Source organism: Ursus americanus, chromosome 14 (genome assembly GCF_024610735.1).
Source record: "Ursus americanus isolate L20-20 chromosome 14, mUrsAme1.1.p, whole genome shotgun sequence".
NCBI lineage: Eukaryota > Metazoa > Chordata > Mammalia > Carnivora > Ursidae > Ursus > Ursus americanus.
The window spans coordinates 36,270,703-36,289,067 of NC_142140.1; the positions used below are offsets into that span (position 1 = coordinate 36,270,703).

General features: G+C 42.0%; 1 protein-coding gene across 11 annotated transcripts in view; it reads left to right on the forward strand.

The window, feature by feature from the left end:
* SFMBT1 (Scm like with four mbt domains 1) overlaps positions 1-18,365 on the forward strand; it is a 121,987-nt gene that overhangs the window by 21,191 nt on the left and 82,431 nt on the right. For 7 of the 11 annotated variants that reach the window (XM_045807343.2, XM_045807340.2, XM_087866970.1 and 4 more), the window contains one exon: positions 14,307-14,444. The exons of the other annotated variants lie outside the window; for them this stretch is intronic. The gene's annotated coding sequence lies outside the window, so the exon portion shown is untranslated. The remainder of the gene's footprint in view (positions 1-14,306; positions 14,445-18,365) is intronic. 11 annotated transcript variants of the gene reach the window in all.

Genomic DNA, 18,365 nt, shown 5'->3' on the forward strand with positions numbered 1-18,365 from the left:
AGTATCTTGTGTCTCCTCTTCTCCCTTCCTTTCTCTTCTGACTTTATGAACAAGGGCAGCAAAGTCTAAATATACTTGATTGCTAACCATATTCATGTTCAGTACTCATCAATATTTATGACATCGATCTATCAATAATAAGCTTATTTTTATTAGGGATGACAGCCTTTTTAATCTCTCATGATGCAGAGGGAGAAAATAGTGGAAATGGTTGGAATTGGTGGGACCCTGTTTCCTTTGCCCCTTTCCTCACTTCGTAGGCCCCAGTTAAAACTGGCCCAGGGATCTGGGTGAGGGTATGTTTCTTGGATGCGAAGTATGTCATTGATAGACCAAGAAACTACCCCACCCCCAAGAAAATGAAATCCTGTGCAGTGATTGTATTTATAGATTTAGAATTCTACCATGATTTCTTTTTACAATTATTTATTTATTTATTTATTTACTTATTTGACAGAGAGTGTGAATGAGCACAAGCATAGGGTAGGGGCAGAAGGAGAGGGAGAAGCAGACTCCTCGCTGAGCAGGGAGGCCACCACAGGGCTCGATTCCAGGACCCTGAGATCATGACATGAGCTGAAAGGAAGATGCTTAACCGACTGAGCCACCCAGGCGCCCCTACCATGATTTAGTTTTTATGAAATTCACATTCTTTTTTCCTTAAAACCTGAAATTCTAAGGGCTGTTAATGTTAAAAAGTCTCTTCAGAAGGTAATTTACCATGTTTTTGATGAATTAAAGAATTTATGTTCAAGTACCAGCTTATTCCTCGGTTATTTTGGATTTCTGTAATGCTGATTACTTTTATTTAAGGGTGATCCTATGCTACTTGTAAACATAAATTAATGGATCTTTCATGTGCTGGTTTGGATCCATCTCATTATGTTCATGGATTTACTTGTAAGGATGTAATCGATTTCTTAAAACTGCACCTAGCTGTAGTCCCTTAATTTTCTAATAGGATTTAAAAATTATTTTCTTCATCTAAACAAACTGAAAATAAATATCTATTATTTTTATTTTCCCATATGCCAGAGTAATTTCTACAGCAAAAAAAATGAACTGCCAGAGCAGCTTAGATTCTTCTGTTCTTTGTGCCACTGAATAAATGAGGGCTTAATACTTGCGTTTTTACTACTGACAGCCGTAACATTTTATTTAATGCTATAGAAAAGGAATCCTTGAGAGGAGGAACTGTACTGGGGAGGGGGGGATGGCCCCTGGTGTATTTGCCTTTTTAGTCTTCTGAAAGTCCCTTTCTGAATTTGAAACAGCACGTTAGAGAGAAATATTACCTCATCAAAATTCTATGAGCAAAATGTTCTGTTTGAATTTAAGCAAAAACCATTTCTTTTTCTCTTTTGCATACTTCCACTACCTCTCCCTTTTATTTTTTTTATTTTTTATTTTTTTAATGATTTTTTATTATATTATGTTAGTCACCATACAGTACATCCACAGTTTCCGATGAAAGGCTTGATGATTCATTAGTTGTGTATAACACCCAGTGCACCATGCAATACGTGCCCTCCTTACTACCCATCACCAGCCTATCCCATTCCCCCACCCCCCTCCCCTCTGAGGCCCTCAGTGTGTTTCTCATAGTCCATAGTCTCCCATGTTTCATTCCCATAGTTTGTTTCTCATAGTCCATAGTCTCTCATGTTTCATTCCCCCTTCTGATTACCCCCCCTTTCTTTATCCCTTTCTTCCCCTACCGATCATCCTAGTTCTTATGTTCCATAGATGAGAGAAATCATATGATAGTTGTCTTTCTCTGCTTGACTTATTTCACTTAGCATTATCTCCTCCAGTGCCGTCCATGTTGTAGCAAATGTTGAGAAATCGTTCTTTCTGATGACTGAGTAATTTTCCATTGTATATATGGACCACAACTTCTTAATCCAGTCATCTGTTGAAGGGCATCTCGGCTCCTTCCACGATTTAGCTATTGTGGACAATGCTGCTATGAACATTGGGGTGCATATGGCCCTTCTCTTCACTACGTCTGTATCTTTGGGGTAAACACCCAGTAGTGCAATGGCTGGGTCATCTACCTCTCTCTTTTAAATGATTTTATTCCTACCCTGAAGTTGCTCTATTTTTGATCTGTGGTTATTGGAGGCTCTCCTAGGAAGGTGCTGGGCTGATGGTGCTGGGGCTGGGAGGCTGTGACCAGAGCAGGTGAGGGGGGCAGTCCTTGTTTTTCCTGGGCCCTCAGATGCTCCCAAGGAGCTGATGTCTTAGGAAAACACCTTCAGAAACTATTACACGTTCATTTAAATTAAATCTCCAAGTGGGGTGCACTTGAGCCAGGAAAATGTCTGTGACTCAGACACCGTTACTCTTAACTTCTTCGAGGCATTTGCTTTTATTTATTAACTTCTTACCATGGGACATTTCAAACATACACAAAACGAAGAGATAGTAATGTAATATACCCCCATATACAGATCATGCCACAGTAATGTTCTGTTATTTTAGAGGTATTTTGTAATGAATTTAGGAATGAAACACTTGGATTTTGTATTATCTTTTCTTCTTCTTGGCATTATGTTTTAGGCATATTTTTTTCAATTTACATTACAAGTTTAGGTGGGCCCTAGTAACTTCGGAGACTAGTTGTAAGTGCACTGAGTACGAGATAGGCAGAGTGCTGCTAGAGCAGCGCCTTATGGGTAGGCGAAGTCGTATATAGAGCATCACTGGTAGGCTCAGCTTGCCAGTGAGGAACCTCTGCTTTCACTTACGGGAGGTACAAGTGTAGGTTATAAAATTGGTGGAAGCTAGATAGAGTTTGGAAATGTTTTCTTCCCTTTTCTCTCTCTGTCCTTCCTCCACCCTCGATTTGTCTCTCCTTTCTGCCTACAGATATGCATCAGCTCTGCATGTACAACCCTAACAAGGGGGGAGCCTGCATTGCGGGAGGTTTGGGGGATGGCAGACCGGCCCGGACGTAAACAGAGTCTAGTATTGGCAACGAGTACTTGGCAGGTAGACTGAGTGATATGGCAGAGAGTAAGATGGGGATGTGCTCAATAGGGTGATTAGAAAAAAAAGTGCTGATTTCAGATGTGCAGGGTGAGATACAGGTGTAAGGAGAGCAGTTTGGGCAAGGGAGCACACTTGCAGAGGCCCAGAGGTAGAAAAGAATCTGCGGTGAAGTGGGATCCCAGAGAGGGAGTATGAATGGAAGGAAGCTGGGGTGGTGTAAGTAGGGACTAGATCTTGCAGGGCCTTGTAGATCTTGGTAAGGGGTTTGGAGTTTATTATTTAGTAAGCTACTGAAAGGCTTTAAGTAGGATCGTGACAGGATCTGCCTTGCCTTTTAAAAGGTATCTGTCTGCTATTGAAATTTTGTAAAGTCTTTAAAAAAAAAAAATAGATATCTGTCTGCTCCGTGGAGAATGGATTTCTGGGAGTGAGACAGGAGGCGGTTTGAAGACTCCTGCAGTAGTCCAGGTGGCTCAAATTAGGAGGAAGGCAGCGGGAATGGAAGAAGTGGTTGTGGGGTGAGGTCCATGGGGATAGTAGACTCAATAGGATTTGCTAATGGCTGGGGCGATGGTTGGTATCTGGGCTTGGTTGGTTGTGTGGTACTGAGGTGAGGAAGCCAGGGAGAGTTGAATGGGGAGCAAACTGGGGCTCAGCTTTGGTTGTCTGTGGAACATTGAAGCAGAGATTCTGAGTGAGGACTTGGACATATGTGTCTGGAGCTCAGGGAGCAAATCCTCATAACATCGGTAGTACTCATCGTCATGAATTTGCATGACCTCACCTAGGAAGAGAATGTCGGATGCATGTGGGGGAGAGAAGAGAACTCAGTACTCGCTGCAAGGACGTCCCAGGTTTGGTCAATGTGGTTCTGGAGGAGCCAGCAGACTGAGAAGGACTGGATTGAGGGGAGGAAGGAGAACCAGGAGAGCGTGTCCCAGTTGCTGAGAGAAAAAAACACTTTGAGGACAAGGGGCAGTTTCCTAAGTCGATGGGGGCCTTAGATTGGGTTAGGTGATCGGAAGGTCACAGTGGCCTGGTCAACAGCCACGTCAGTGTCTTAGGATGGATGGTGGGCAGATTGGGGAGGAAGTGAGGGGTGATGTGTGGACCAGCCTCGGAGAAGAGATGTTGTACTGTGAGGGGGGCAGAGAAGGGCTGAGGGGTGACTAGAGGTTTTCTTTTCTTCCTGGCGTGGAGCATTAGGGCATGTTTGCATGCTGCTCAGAGGGGATGGAGTACCGACGGAATACGGAAGGTTTTGTGTTATGAAGTGGGTAGGAGGGGGAACCTAGAGCCTCGGGGAAGGAATTTCCCTTTGTCGGAAGGATGGGAGCAGATGCAAGCAGGTGGTGGGAAGATAAAGGAAGTTCCTGGCATCTTCACATGGCTCTGTGCAAGTAAGCTTATTCTCTCCTGGCTCTTGTGTTCTTCGGTTTTCTGAATGTGAGTAGACATTCAGTTTGTGTTAAAGAAATGCAGAAGCAGGAGTTTATTGCTGCTCACTGTCCCTGGAGATACATCTTCTTTAAGGAGAGAAGGGTTTGGAAATAGCACAGGGTGTACACAGATGCTTACAAGAAGTCACACTCATCTTGTCAAGGGTTTTCCTTTCCAAATATTGTTAATATTTTTTGGAAAGTGGAGGTCTAAGCTGCAAGAGAAGGAAAGAGTCATGGGGATGCTTATTTCATGAGGTCTTCTCGGTGTGAATGCTGGAACTTCCCCCAGATTGCTGTTTAGGTTCAGCCTTAAACTTGACCATGTAACATGTTGGAGTCCTTTCCCTCTGGCCTTTGAGGGGGTTTTGTTTATTAAGCGTGAAAGACCGAGTCATGTGGAAGGGGCATGGGAGATTGCTGTTAAGCAGGTTAGACTTTGATCCCCTATGACCACAGGGACTTCGTGTTGTTCACCACTTGGTAAGTGTGAATGAATGAATGAGGAAGTGAACTCTTAAACTAAGCATCACTCACTATATTAGTAGTCATGGACAGTAAAATGACTCCACCATTTTCAGAATTTTCAAAAATTTCCTTTTTTGTCCAGAGACCAAATTCTTATACAAACGTGCAAATTAGAACACAGTGAGGTACCATGACATACTCACTAGATTTGCAAAAATGTTTAAATCTCACTTTAGGAAGTTGGTATGTGGAGTCACGGGGGCTTTCTTCACCGATGCTGGGTGTGAGATGGTACAACCACTTTGTGAAAGTTCTGTCCGCTTTACAAGGTGTATGTGCTCATCCTGACCTCCGCTGGACTGTTCCAGGCTGTGGCCGTAAGGTTCCTGGAGCCAAGAGGGGCCGTGGGGTCTGATGGTGGGTGAGCAGGTGGTTCCTGCTTTGCAGTGAGGAGTGTCAACTTCGAATTCTAGTAGTTCTTTTTTCTTTGTCCTTTAATTTGTTAATGATTGTGTTCTGGATCTTAGAATGCTCTGTTTTCTCTTGTTTTGCTGCTAAAGGTATGACCCCCAAAAAGATAGCCATCTAACTAAGAAACAGTTACATTGTCTTTGATGAAATAAGTCTTCCCCACTGCATACCTGGCCATCTGAGGCAGAAAATTGACAAACAATTGTAGGCTTTATTTTGTCTCTTATTTTTATTTATTTTGTTTTTGTTATTATTTTTAGAGAGAGAGAGCGGGGGGGGGTAGGCAGAGGGAGAGGGATGGAAAGAGAATCTTAAACAGGCTCTACACGCAGCACAGAGCCTGATGGGGGGGGACTTGATCTCATGACCCTAATAAGATCATGACCTAAGCTGAAATCAAGGGTTGTACACTTAACCGAGCCACCCAGGCGCCCCTCTATGTTTAACTTTTTGAGAAATTGCCAAACTGTTTTTCCAAAGTGGTTGTGTCATTTTACATTCCCGCTAGCAATGTGTGAGAGTTGCAGTTTCTCCCCATCTTTGCTTGACACTTGTTATTGTCTGTCTGTCTCTCTCTTTTTGTTGATAGCCACACTTGTGGCTTTAATTGGGGAAACTAGACATTAAAACGCAGTGAAATGCAAAGAAAAAAAAAAAAAGACTGCGCACAAAGAAAAACCACAGTGAGATGCTGTTCGTTACACAGTCTTTGGTTATGCCGGTATTTAACGGTTGACTGTAGAAAATGAGTAGATGCAGGTCTGTTAGTTTTTATGACTCAGAGATGATTTTGGCTTTTTAAATGATTTTTATTGAGGTGAGGTTGCCTTATTAAAAAAAAAAAAAAAACAACTTTTTAAGTAAACCCTACCCCTAACATGGGGCTCGAGGTCCCTGCGCCAAGATCAAGGGTCACATGTTCTACCGAGTGAGCCAGCCAGGCGCTGAGTTTGCTTTAGGTTTTCATTTTGGGGTCCTCCAACTTCATGATTTCTCTCTACTGTATTGATGCCGGCTGTGCCTTTATTCATTCGCTCGCTTCATCACACTCATTGAAGGCCTGTCTGCTCAAGAGTCTGGTCCTAAGGGAGCCTGGGACACCCCTATCAGGCACTGGAACATCGGATTTTGTGATGTGGGAACAAAAAATGTAAAATGGCTGTACAGTTATAAGGTAGACTAGATGTGCAGTTGTTCTTCCGAGTTTTTTACCAAGGAACACCTGTTATCCTATGACAACTCGCAGGTGGATTTTTTATTTATTGTTCAGTGATTCATTGGCTGGTGGTTCTAAAAACTTTCTGCAGAGTGGTCTGTCTTCTTTCTTTAATTGAGGCTTTAGAATGTGTAGTAAAATGTCTAAGAGGAAATGATAGAACATGAGGAAATGCATTTTGGAAAAGGTTTATGTGTAAAAATTGTGTTTTTTGAATTGCAGCCTGGTATGTGGAAAATGAACTTAGGTTTTGGATTTGGCTGTTACTTACTGGTTCTGTAACCTTGGGCAAGTTAAAAACGTCTTTAAGCCTCATTTCCTTACCTGTAAAATGCGAATATTTCAGAGGGTGGTGGAATGGATGAAGCATCACGTAGCCTCGAGTGTTCGGATGTCGGCTTTCTTCCCCCTTCACCTCAAGACAGATTTTATAGAAAATAAGCCATGTTCCTTCATGAAATAAAGATACAAATTAATCTATTAGATTATTATCTAATAGAAACAAAATTAGAACATTTTGGCAAAAGAAAAAAACCAAAATAAACATAGTAATATACCTACTTATAAGCATTTCCTAGAATATGACAAAAAATGGTGCGATTTTAAATCACTCTTAATTCTTAGGAGTCACACTGTTTTTTGTCGATTCTAGATTCTTCTTCTTCTTTTTTTTTTAAGACTTTATTTATTTATTTGAGAGAGAGGGAGAGAGAGAATGAGAGAGCACAAGCAGGGGGTGGGGAGAGGGAGAAGCAGGTTACCTGCTCAGCAGGAAGACTCATGCAGGGCTTGATCCCAGGACCCCGGGATCATGACCTGAGCCAAAGGCAGACACTTAACCAGCTGAGCCACCCAGGCACCCCAATTCTAGATTCTTCTATTTCAAGGAATAAGTCATTAAAAGTTCTTCCAGAAGGGGCGCCTGTGTGGCTCAGTCAGTTGGACGTCCAAGTGTTGGTTATAGCTTGGGTTTGTAGCATCAAGCCCAGCCTTAGGCTCTGCGCTTAGAGAGGAGTCTGCTCTCCCTTACCCTCTCCCTCGCTTCCTTCCACCCCCCCTCGCCCTGCCACCACCACTCTCTATCTCTCTCTAACTAAAGTCTTAAAAATTCTTCACAGAAGATTTTTAGAAGTCATGATTCTATTCTAAAATAAAATGTATTTTTTTGCAACAAATTTATGAAAATGTTTCTGATAAAAGGCAGAGGGAAATGATTGTAAATTCCTCTTTTTTTCTCCCCTTTCTTTTGTTGAGAATTACTATGTCTTTAACTGAGGAAGCGTCTCTTTTTTTTTTATGTAAGATGAGGTGATGTCAGATCATGTTTTGTAACAAGTGAGGTTTGCATCCTGAGTTAATGACTCATTAAGGATAGTGAATGTCTGTTACAGTTTGAATGAATTGAGAAATCTGTGAGGACTCTGTTGTCTGGATTCTTTTATCTGGAATAAAGTTCTTGCATTGTGTTCAGTATTATGAAAGTTTGAAACAGTGGAGGATAGAAAGATGAATTTAGCAGAATGCTTGCCTTGGGTCAGCTTTGAGCCACTCAGTCATGTATGCCACTAAGATTGTACCCATGATGCCGTATTGTGCCCATTCTGGGTTTATGTGTTACTCATGGCCCCTCTGTTAGAAGAGTTTATTCTTTAGGTGAAGGATTGAGGAATGAATACTTTTATTATTTTGAGTACAAACTAAAGCATAAGTTGTAACTAGGCATGTTTTGTGAATGGGTCAGACTATCTCCATTTAAGGCTCCACACCGAGATCAGATGGAAGAATATTTTCCATTGAACCAGCATTTTTACCAACATTATAATCAAATCCTATAGCAAGCTTCTAGATGATGTTTTTTTTTAAGATTTTACTTTAAAGTCATCTCTACACCCAGCGTGGGGCTTAAACTCACAACCTTGAGATCAAGAGTCACCCAGTCCACCAGCTGAGCCAGCCAGGCTCCCAGGAAGTTTCTAGATGATTTTGATTAGTCTTTTAGATGTTTTATTCATAAAAACATGATTTAGGATTTGGGGATGATAGTATAACATATTTAATTTCTTAATGCATAACAATCTCTGTATTTTTGTTATTAGTCTCTTTAGTACTCGGTTTTGAGAGATGGTAGCTTTTCAGCTGTAAAGCAGGTGAAATATGCTCTAATCAGTATATTTTAATTTATTTTATTGATAGCTGAATTGAAATTGACCTTGCAAAAACAAAAATGTGCCTGTCACTTTCCTTCAGTTCGAGCACCTTGAATAATATGGAGGATGGGCCCTAATTCTTGACCTTTGGGTTTATTGGTCAGTGTTTTCCTAATTACTAAGATAAAGGATTGCGAGAACTGCACAGTGTTGCTGTCCTCTTTAAGCGGCTGTTAAATCTTGTTCATTTACTGCCCAGGTATCCAAATACACACTCACTTCCATGTGTTGCATTCATTTGTATTTAGCCATTCTGTCCTCAGCCACCCACACCACAGCGCCTGCTTCTGCTGCCCAGCCGAGCTGTCCAGCGGCTGCCAGTGCTCTTCACGCTGGCCAGACCCAGCACCCTTTTCTGAGTCTTCCTCGAACTTCCTTCCCTACTCGGCTTTGTTGGTGGTTCACTCTTTGTGAGAGGAAGCCTTCTTGTTTCTTACCTCGGGATTTCTTGTCTGTGTAAGGCACACAAAGTGAGTGGTCTCATGGCTGACAGAAGGTGTTCATTCCTTCCCCCCTTACAGTTCCCTCCTCCCTGAATTTCTGATCCACAGCCACTGGCACAGTGTGACGGACTTCTCACCTACCGCGCAGCCGTGGACCCCGCAGCCGTGGACCCCACAGGCCCCATCTTCTGCCGGCGGCCTGCCTTGCAGCTGCTCCTGGGACTCTTCATCTCGGGTAGCGTCCCGGTAGAACGCGCCCCACTCCCAGGTCTCAGTTCTTCTTGCCGTCTGGCCTTTGACATGATAACATTTGGAATCATCTTTGATTTTTCTCTTACTTCCTCCTTTGAAATGTCTCTCAGGCGTAGTCTCTCCTTGCTGCTCTGATGGCTGCTCGTCTGCGCCAGAGCTCATCCCTGGACTGGTCAGCACCTTTCTGCTGGTCTGCCTCTAGTCCTCACTGTCCTGTACTTGTGTGTCTGGCAGGTGACAGGTCAACTTTAAAATGTAGTACTCCCCAGGCCTTTCTAGCCAGTGCCTTTTGTGGCGTATAGAACTTTTGCATGTTACTTACACTCTCCTGTGCGGCCTTATTGTTCTGTAAACAGAGAGACTGAGCTCTCCTGCCCCCTTCCAGGCAAGCGTATACCACCCCAGCCGCCATCCCCCACACAGCTGATGCCAGCCTCAGGCCTGCCTTGCTAGCTTTCGCATGCTGCTTGCTCTGGAGAGTGGAATGTCTTCCACTCTCTTTTGGCTTTCCAAGGTTCTTTCCATCCTCCAAGATGAAGCTCCGGCTTTGATTTTGATGTTTGCGGCTATCTTGACTCTCAGTTAACTCTCTTTTCTCTGTGCAGCTAGTTTCCTAATGCCTTGCCTTTCAAAAACTCCCCCAGTGGCTCTGTCCCTAATTGTAAAATCCTTCAGGGCAAGGCAAGACTGAGCTTTGTAGCGGCTTGGCCATCCCTGGGGTAGTGCCAGGAACAGGGGAGGGTTTGTGGTCGGTAGTGGTCGGAGGTAGGTTGTGAGAATGGTCAAGCAAACATTGTAAACATGTTGGTTTCTAATTGTGTTGGTAAATACTGGGAAACAATTCTAAAGATAAAGATACGAGATTTTACAAGGTTAATGATCTTTGCCTAGGATGGTTCTTTTACCTGGTGTCCTTTTGTTGGTAGGGTATAGCAGATATTACGGGATTAAAATTCAGTGAGGGAAGCTTTGAACAAATTACGTTATTTAAACATCTTGTTTTGTGAGTTAGGTTCTGCTTATACAGAGAGAGGCCCTTTGGCCACTTCCAGAGTCAGCTACTCTAAAGCAAATACTATGCCATAAATAAAACGTCATTGGATAGACATACTATGTTTTGGTTGTACAAATTAAGTGAATGTCATCTGACTTTGAAACATGGCTCCACTTGCCCCCTTGTGCATTTACTTGATGTAAAGAAAATTAAGCAAATTTCGTATATAATTTCCTTTCCCAAAAGCATTTCAGGAATAGAAAGGGCCTACCAGCTTGACGGAGGGCTGAATCAGGACCCATGAGCCATTTTCCCCTGGCAGCCACAGTGTGCAGTCACTGCCCAGCTGCTCCCTCTTGGTACCTGTCTCCCTTTGCCTTCCCCGCTGTGCTCCAGGCTGTAGGAGCAACTGGGAACTAGAACAGTTTTCTGATCCTTCTCCCCTTCCCAGATGCGCCTTGTTTGTTTGTTTGGTGAGAAGGAGAGAATCCATTGTTTGAGTTTTAAAGGTTTCTGTTGTCCTTCTCTTTTAGTATTTATGTTATTCTACCTTGTTACTTGCTTTTGTCTTCTTTTCCACTAGTTTGAGGCAAAGGGATAATGTTTCATCTTTGTGGCTGCTACACAGTAGAGCACAGTCTAGGAACCAGAAAATATTTGTTGGATGAAATGCTCATGTGTTTAAAAGCCAAATTTATTCATAGAGTAAAGGATTATATTATCTGGCATCAAGCTCCCCCCCCCCACCCCCACATTCTCTCAAATTCTCAGCAGATTAACAACTTTGTTGTTCAAAACCAGGGGTTCTTAAGCTTTTTGGTATTCATGTACCCCTTTGGTAAGTTAGTAAAGCCAGTAGACCTGTAGTCAGATGAATGGTTTTAAATTCCATCCATAGGATTACAAAGGAAATTAGTTACATATATCTGCAACATCTGTAATGTGATATGAAAATATCTCTTCTTTCTGTGGTGACAGAATTACAGTTACTGGTAATGTTGCTGTGATTGGTTGCCTACATTAGTTTTGAAGGCCATCTTCAATTTCAGTTTGAGGTTAATGGAAACAGAAAATAACTTCCTCTCATTCAAATTCATGGACCCCTGAGTTCTCTTCGTGGAGCCTAGGACTCTAGATTAAGAGCCTTGCTCTAAACAGTGGGAATAGGGGGCACCTGGCCGGCTCAATTGGGAGAGCATTAGACTCTTGATCTCTGGGTTGTAAGTTCAAGCCTCACGTTGGGTTGTAGAGATTACAAAAAAAAGTAAATAAATAAACTTTTAAAAAGTGGGAATAAGAGTAACTAGGTAGGAAGGTAGGAAGACATTTTAAGAAATTTACCTTATTTAGCACTGTTGCTGATTCTCCTATCCTAAACAAGTCTGGGATGGGAGAGTGAGTAAGATTATTGTAAATCGCTGAGAATGTTGATGGACAAAGACTTAGGGCTTAAATAGTTTCTGTTTTACAGGGATAACAGTTTGGGAACCGTGGGAGTAAGGGATTCATAGTTTGAGTGCATAGGGTACAGAAAAGCTTTTTAAACATATGCATGTGGTGTCTTTTTTAATCATGTTTGGAAATAACAAAGATGGCATTTAGTGGGAAATAGCATGAATTTTGGAGTCCGAAAGACCTGAATTCTGAGTAAGTTTGTTAATCTTGCTTGAGCCTTGGTTTCCTCACCTGTTCAGTTATGATAACGTTTGCGTCAGAGTTCCGTCAGGGTGAGATGAGCGTGTGTGCCAGTGCTCGGAGCTGCAGACCAACGCTGGCTTCTCTGGGATGGGAAGCAGCTCGCCTCTGCCTTGCAGGAGTACAGGGTCTCATTTGCTCATCCGGAAAGCAAGGGTATTAGAATAAAGGGATCTTTCGTATCCCTTTAGCCAGAAAAGCTGTTTGGTATTAGTAAGCCTACTTCTCAGGTGCGTATAACCTGGCAGCCATTCTCAAACACACCGTCTCATTTCATCCTCAGAGCCACTCTGTACAAAAAGTGGCATTCCCACTTTATAGATTGGGATATGAAGACCCAGAAGGATGAAAAGTCTTCCAGGGTCATGAATTTGTATGTGATGAACTGGAGTTTGAAGTCCGGGTTCCTACACGTAAAGCCTGGTTTTTGTTTCCGTGTTTTGTTTTGCAATGTTATTTCACAGTACTTCCCTAGCACTCCAGTGCGAGACTCCTTTCCTACTCTTCCTACAAAGAGAACACTGTGTTGGAAAGAAATATATATGTATGTATGAAGATGATTACTTTCACTCTGGAGAGATACTAATTATTTTTAAAAGATTTAAAAAATTTTGAAACTGTGAAAAAACAGAGCAAAGTTGTAAGTATAGGAGAGAACTGTCACCTGCCCCTCCAGCCTTTGGCAGTAGGTTGCCCATCTGATACTCCATCTCGTGGGATTCCCTGGTATGTGTGTCCTGCAGTACGGACATCCTCCTGTATAGTGAGTATGGTGTAACCATCAAATACTCCTCAGACTGCAGTCAGGTTTGACCAGTTGCCCCAGTGAAGCCTCCCGTCTCCAGCCCTCACCACCCTATTTTTCCCTGCTCCTCTTCTGGTAGGAGCAGAAGGAACCAGTTAGGAATCATGCTTTGCATTGAATTGCCGAGTCTTCCTTAGCCTTTCTTTGGATTTTCATGGTCTCGGTGTTCTTGATGTGTTTAGAAATTAGGCCTGTTATTATGTTTGGAAATATAGGCCTGTTATATTGTAGAGTGTCCCTCAGTTTGGGTTTGTTGGCTGTTTGCTCAAGAGTAAACTCAGGTTATGAATCTTTGGCAGGAATATCACAGAAATGGTGCATGTCTCATTATATCTTATTTGTAATTAATGAGTATTTTGTAATTAATTAGTATTTTGTGGGTAGGTACTTAGAACCTGTCCCATTCCTCATCAAGCTTTCAGTTTATTTATTATAAATTTGTGTCAGTGTGGACTCATTTTTTCTATTTTATTCAATGAGCTATAATTTTGTTATTCTCGTTAGTTATATTGATGTAGATTATCCTAGATTGGCCAGTAGGAACCCTGCCAGGCTCACTTCTTTGTGCTTTGACCCGCCTCCGTTCTTCTCTGGAGGATTTTCCTGCTTTTTGGCACAAGTGTCCTAGGCCGGAGTTTCTCACCTCTGCACTGTACGTATCTGGATACTGTCAGTATCCAGTTCATTTTGCAAGAAAACAACATTTTTGAAAAAATAACTACCAAGCGTTCATCTTTTTCGCATCCCTGCTAATAGATGGCTGGGAGTGAGTTTCTGATACTACCGGGAAGGTGGCAGAGAAGCTGCCGTTCCCTTTTGTGCATTTCTTCTTTTTCCCTCAAGTGGGAGTCTAAGTGCCAAAAAGAATTATCGTAATTGTGAAGGCCTTTTCATTGTCAGAACAATCGTTTAACACAAAGCAAAGCAAAATAAAAAATATTTTTGGTTGAAAAAGCATCTTGGCATCATTGAAAGGTGAGTGGAAGAGGAAATGCGCTCTGTGTTTGCTGGCTTGTCTGTCACATATGTAGTGAGTGTCTCCCGGAGGCAGGGCTCCTGGGGCAAACACAAATCAACATGGTCCCTGCAGTACCCTCAGCGAGCTTACAGTCTGATGTCACAGGAACGGAGTGACGAGCAGTCATGAAAGGAAATGACCGGAGCTGCAGTTCTTACAGTGAAATGACACATGTTCTGCCTTACAGATTGTTCTCAGGGTAAAACGAGATCATTTAAGCAAAAGTCCTTTGTGAATTGCAGATATGTTCTATAAAGTATTTCTTTCGCATCACTTCCTCTTCTGGCATTTCTGGTCTTTTTAGATTACTAAGGAAGCATCCCCTGAACTAGCTTCCAGGCTCCTGTCCGTCCTGAACATCACTGCCCATCTCTCTACCTACACTCCACCCACAGACCCTGAGTGTGCCCATACTTCCTTCAGGTTGAAGTCCAGACCCTTGGTAAGTGATACCTCTTGGCTAGCCCCAGTCTGACTTCCCGGTCTTGTCTTGTTACTTGTCCTGAAGCCCTCAACCCAAACCAAACTGGTCTTGTCGCTGTGTATGCTGTGTATGTGAATGCCAGCTTTTCGTGCAGAGTGGCTCTGAGGATGAAATGAGATACGGTGTGTTTGAGAATGCCTTCCGGGTTATACGCACCTGAGAACTAGGCTTACTAATACACGGCATTTTTCCCATCCCTGTGCCTTTGCTCTTATCCTTTGCCTGGAACTGTCTTCATCTTCCCTATTTTTGCAAAATTACATCTTCATTCTGGACCTGGCTTTTTTTTTTTAAATTAATTAATTTGACAGAGATAGAGACAGCCAGTGAGAGAGGGAACACAAGCAGGGGGAGTGGGAGAGGAAGAAGCAGGCTCATAGCGGAGGAACCTGATGTGGGGCTCGATCCCACAACGCCGGGATCACGCCCTGAGCCGAAGGCAGACACTTAACCGCTGTGCCACCCAGGCGCTCCTGGACCTGGCTTTTAAACTGAGGCCTCCCTGTGCTTAACTCCCATCATGGGTAGTCTCTCCGGAGTATTTAGTAGTCATCATTTGTCCTCTTATGTCGCTGCAAGGTTTTCTCAAGTGGCATTCAGGCCCTCACAGTATGGGATCATATGCAGTAAGTTTTTTCTGGTTGATAAGAAAAGTGACCTGACTACATTCAACCCTACTCCCGAGAATTTAGAAACACAAAAACTCTGACTTTTCAGGAACACAAAAAATCTGAATTTGCATCGAAAGAAAAAAAATATTACTCTGTATCACGATTGCATTTTATTCAGTCACAGCGCATCTGACTTAACTGTCCCTTGCCTCCGCAAAAGATGAGCACCTTTGTGCTTGTGAGTACCTTGCTGTCAAGGAGACTTCAAAACTGAAACAGTTGCAGCCCCTTTCGTCCCTCCCTTTGACCCATTTCGGTACCAGGGATGGATTGCTTTTGCTTAGCAGATGGGTGTATTGGCTGGATCAAGTTGGTGTCCCAGGTGGTACAAGTGAGCGATCATGCTACTGAAAGCTTGAGGGACTTAAGAGCCAGCATTTCTTTTTTGTACATGAGTGACAAAGAAGTTTGTCTCAAAATTTCGGGAATCTGCCACATGATTATCTACCATAATTAAAAAGGAAAATCAAGATAAAACAACCTAAGTCATTAAAAGCTATGAGAGCATAAAACAGGAGGAACCGTAATTTCTGTTTCATTACCTAAGTGTGACCTAGCAGTTGGTGATAGTGCTTCTTTTTCAGTTAAAATGCCACATTATAACTTCAAAAGATGGATTTCCAGTGATAGACCATTTTTTTTCTCTTACTGTTCTAGCTTCAACATTCATTGTTGAAGGAATAAATAGGTGTTTCAATAAAAGGATTATCAGAAATTGGAAATATCCGGGTAACAGTGATGATCTTTTAGTCAGCACGTACTTGTTAAATGTCATTGATTTTTCCAGAAAGGTCTCTCAAATACAGACTGTGTTTTGGATGTAGTGCAATGTAATTTTGGATATTCGTCGCGAGAGTCCACTCTCTTGCTGCTCAGAACGCAGCACGCTCTCCAGTCACGCACTAGCACCATGAATATCATGATGTCACCATGCGCTCTGTTCGTTTCTGGGGTCCAGACAGTTAATGGTGACGCTGCTGCTGCTTCGTTGTAACCCCTCGAGAAGGCTGATTTATCACTATAGTTTTATTTCATGGTTTACTTTTTATCATGGCAATGTTTAAACATACACAGAAACAGAAAATCCCATTACCTGGTTTCCATAGTTATCACCACGTGGCTGGCTTATTTTGTATATACTTTCCTTTCTGACAGGTAGGCACAATTTTGTCTCCCTTACTACATCATTTTTCAGCACATCTTGAGTATTACACCACTTCATAAATAATTCAGTATTTATCTCCAAAATTATGATTTTTTAAACCACAGTACCCTTTATTGCATGTAAAAAAATCAGTAAATTTAAAAAATATTATTAAATATCCTGTTGGCATTATCTCTATTTTAAGGTCTTTTCTATGTGAATATTACAGTTTGATTTGTTGTATTGGCTGTTATGCAGAACCTATAAGTGGTTTTTTTCTTTTGAAATTATGATATAAAAAGAATAGCTCTGTTTCTGGAATGAAAATGTAATATCATATTTTTGTAAAATATTTTGGGCTAAGAGCCCCCCCCCCCAAAAAAAAAACCCAATATGAACACACACACATACACACACACACACATCCAGCCACTGGAAATCTATCTATAAGTAATAATCCTGATTAAATTACACTTGAATGATTTTATTTTCCTGTTGTTTGTGTACTTAATACTGTATATCTTGGGGAAGAGAGGAGGCTCTTTTTGAAAATTCCTGCTCCAGGTTTAGCAAGCTGGTGCTGACTAAGTGAAGAGTTTGTGGGCTCTTGAGTCCGGTGGCTGTCGGGTTCTCGGCGGCTCAGTGGTCTTGTACTGTGGGGCTTAGGGCCCTTAGGACAGGCATCCAGGTTTTGCCCCAGTTATTGGGTGCAGGCCATTTTAGCAGGTGCTTAAATGAGCACTTACTCTCTGCAAATTAAACTGGGGAAAATACCTCACAACTACTGAATGTGGAGTTAATTTGAAATAGTAATACTCTTGCTTTTGTTATAATTCAGAAATAGCACAGTACATAGTGCAAGTAATATTTGAACCTTTCAAAGAATAAACTGGGCAGTGACACAGAAAACAAAGTTTAAAACAGGTAATGATCTTCTGTTCTACACTCATTTCCTTCCTTCACTGGAGCAGTGATGTGGTTCCTGTGTTGGAAATGAGGAGCTGCTCAGTGGCCAGAGCACATGGAGTGTGAGCCGCCAGCCACTTTCTGTTGGATTCAAGATGTTTGAATGTGAGAGATTCTTCTGCTCAGGATGACCTGAGGATTTAAGAAAAATTGAGGTTTCTGGAACCTTGATTTTTATATGCACCTGTTTAGGTGGTAATATAACGCCTCTCCCCATGTTGATATTACTGAGTTTTAGTAAATTGATACAATCATGCAACTGTCACCAGAATTTAGTTTTAGAACACTTCCATCACCCCACCCCCAAAATGATCTCGTGACCAGTTACCAATAAGTCCTTCCTCTGCTCTAGCGTCAGGCAACCACAGATTTTTTTTTTTTTTAAGATTTTATTTTTTTAAGTAATCTCTCCACCTACTTGGGGCTCAAACTCACAACCCCGAGATCAAGAATTGCATGGTCTGCTGACTGAGCCAGCCAGGCGCCCCTGTAAGCTTTTTTCTCTACAGTTTTGCCTTTTCTACAAGTTTGATGTAAATAGAATCATTCGGTATGTAGTCTTGTCTGTCTGGCATATTTCATTTCATATGATGTGTTTTGAAGTTTATCCCTGTTATTGCATGTATCAGTAGTTCATTCATTTTTATTGCTGAGAATTATTCCGTTGTGTAGATACACCATTTTTTGTTTATCCATTTACTAGTTGATGAACATTTGGGTTGTTTCCTGTTCATAGCTGTGAACACTTGTGTAAACGTCTTTGTATGGATATGTTTTCATCCCCCTTTGGTAGATACCCAAGAGTGAAATTACTGGGTTGTATGTAACTGTATGTAAACATACAGCTCTTAAGAAGTTCTTCTTAAGGAACTGCTGGACTGTTTTCAGAGCGGCTGTCCCATTACCCATTTTCACCGGCGTTGTGTGAGAGCTGCAGTCTCTTGTGAACATTTGGCTGTTGCTAGTCTTTGACTTTACCCATTTTTGTTGGTATGTAATGATATTTCCTTGAGGTTTTGATTTGCTTTTTTTTTTTTTAAAGATTTTATTTATTTATTTGACACAGAGAGACACAGCCAGCGAGAGAGGGAACACAGC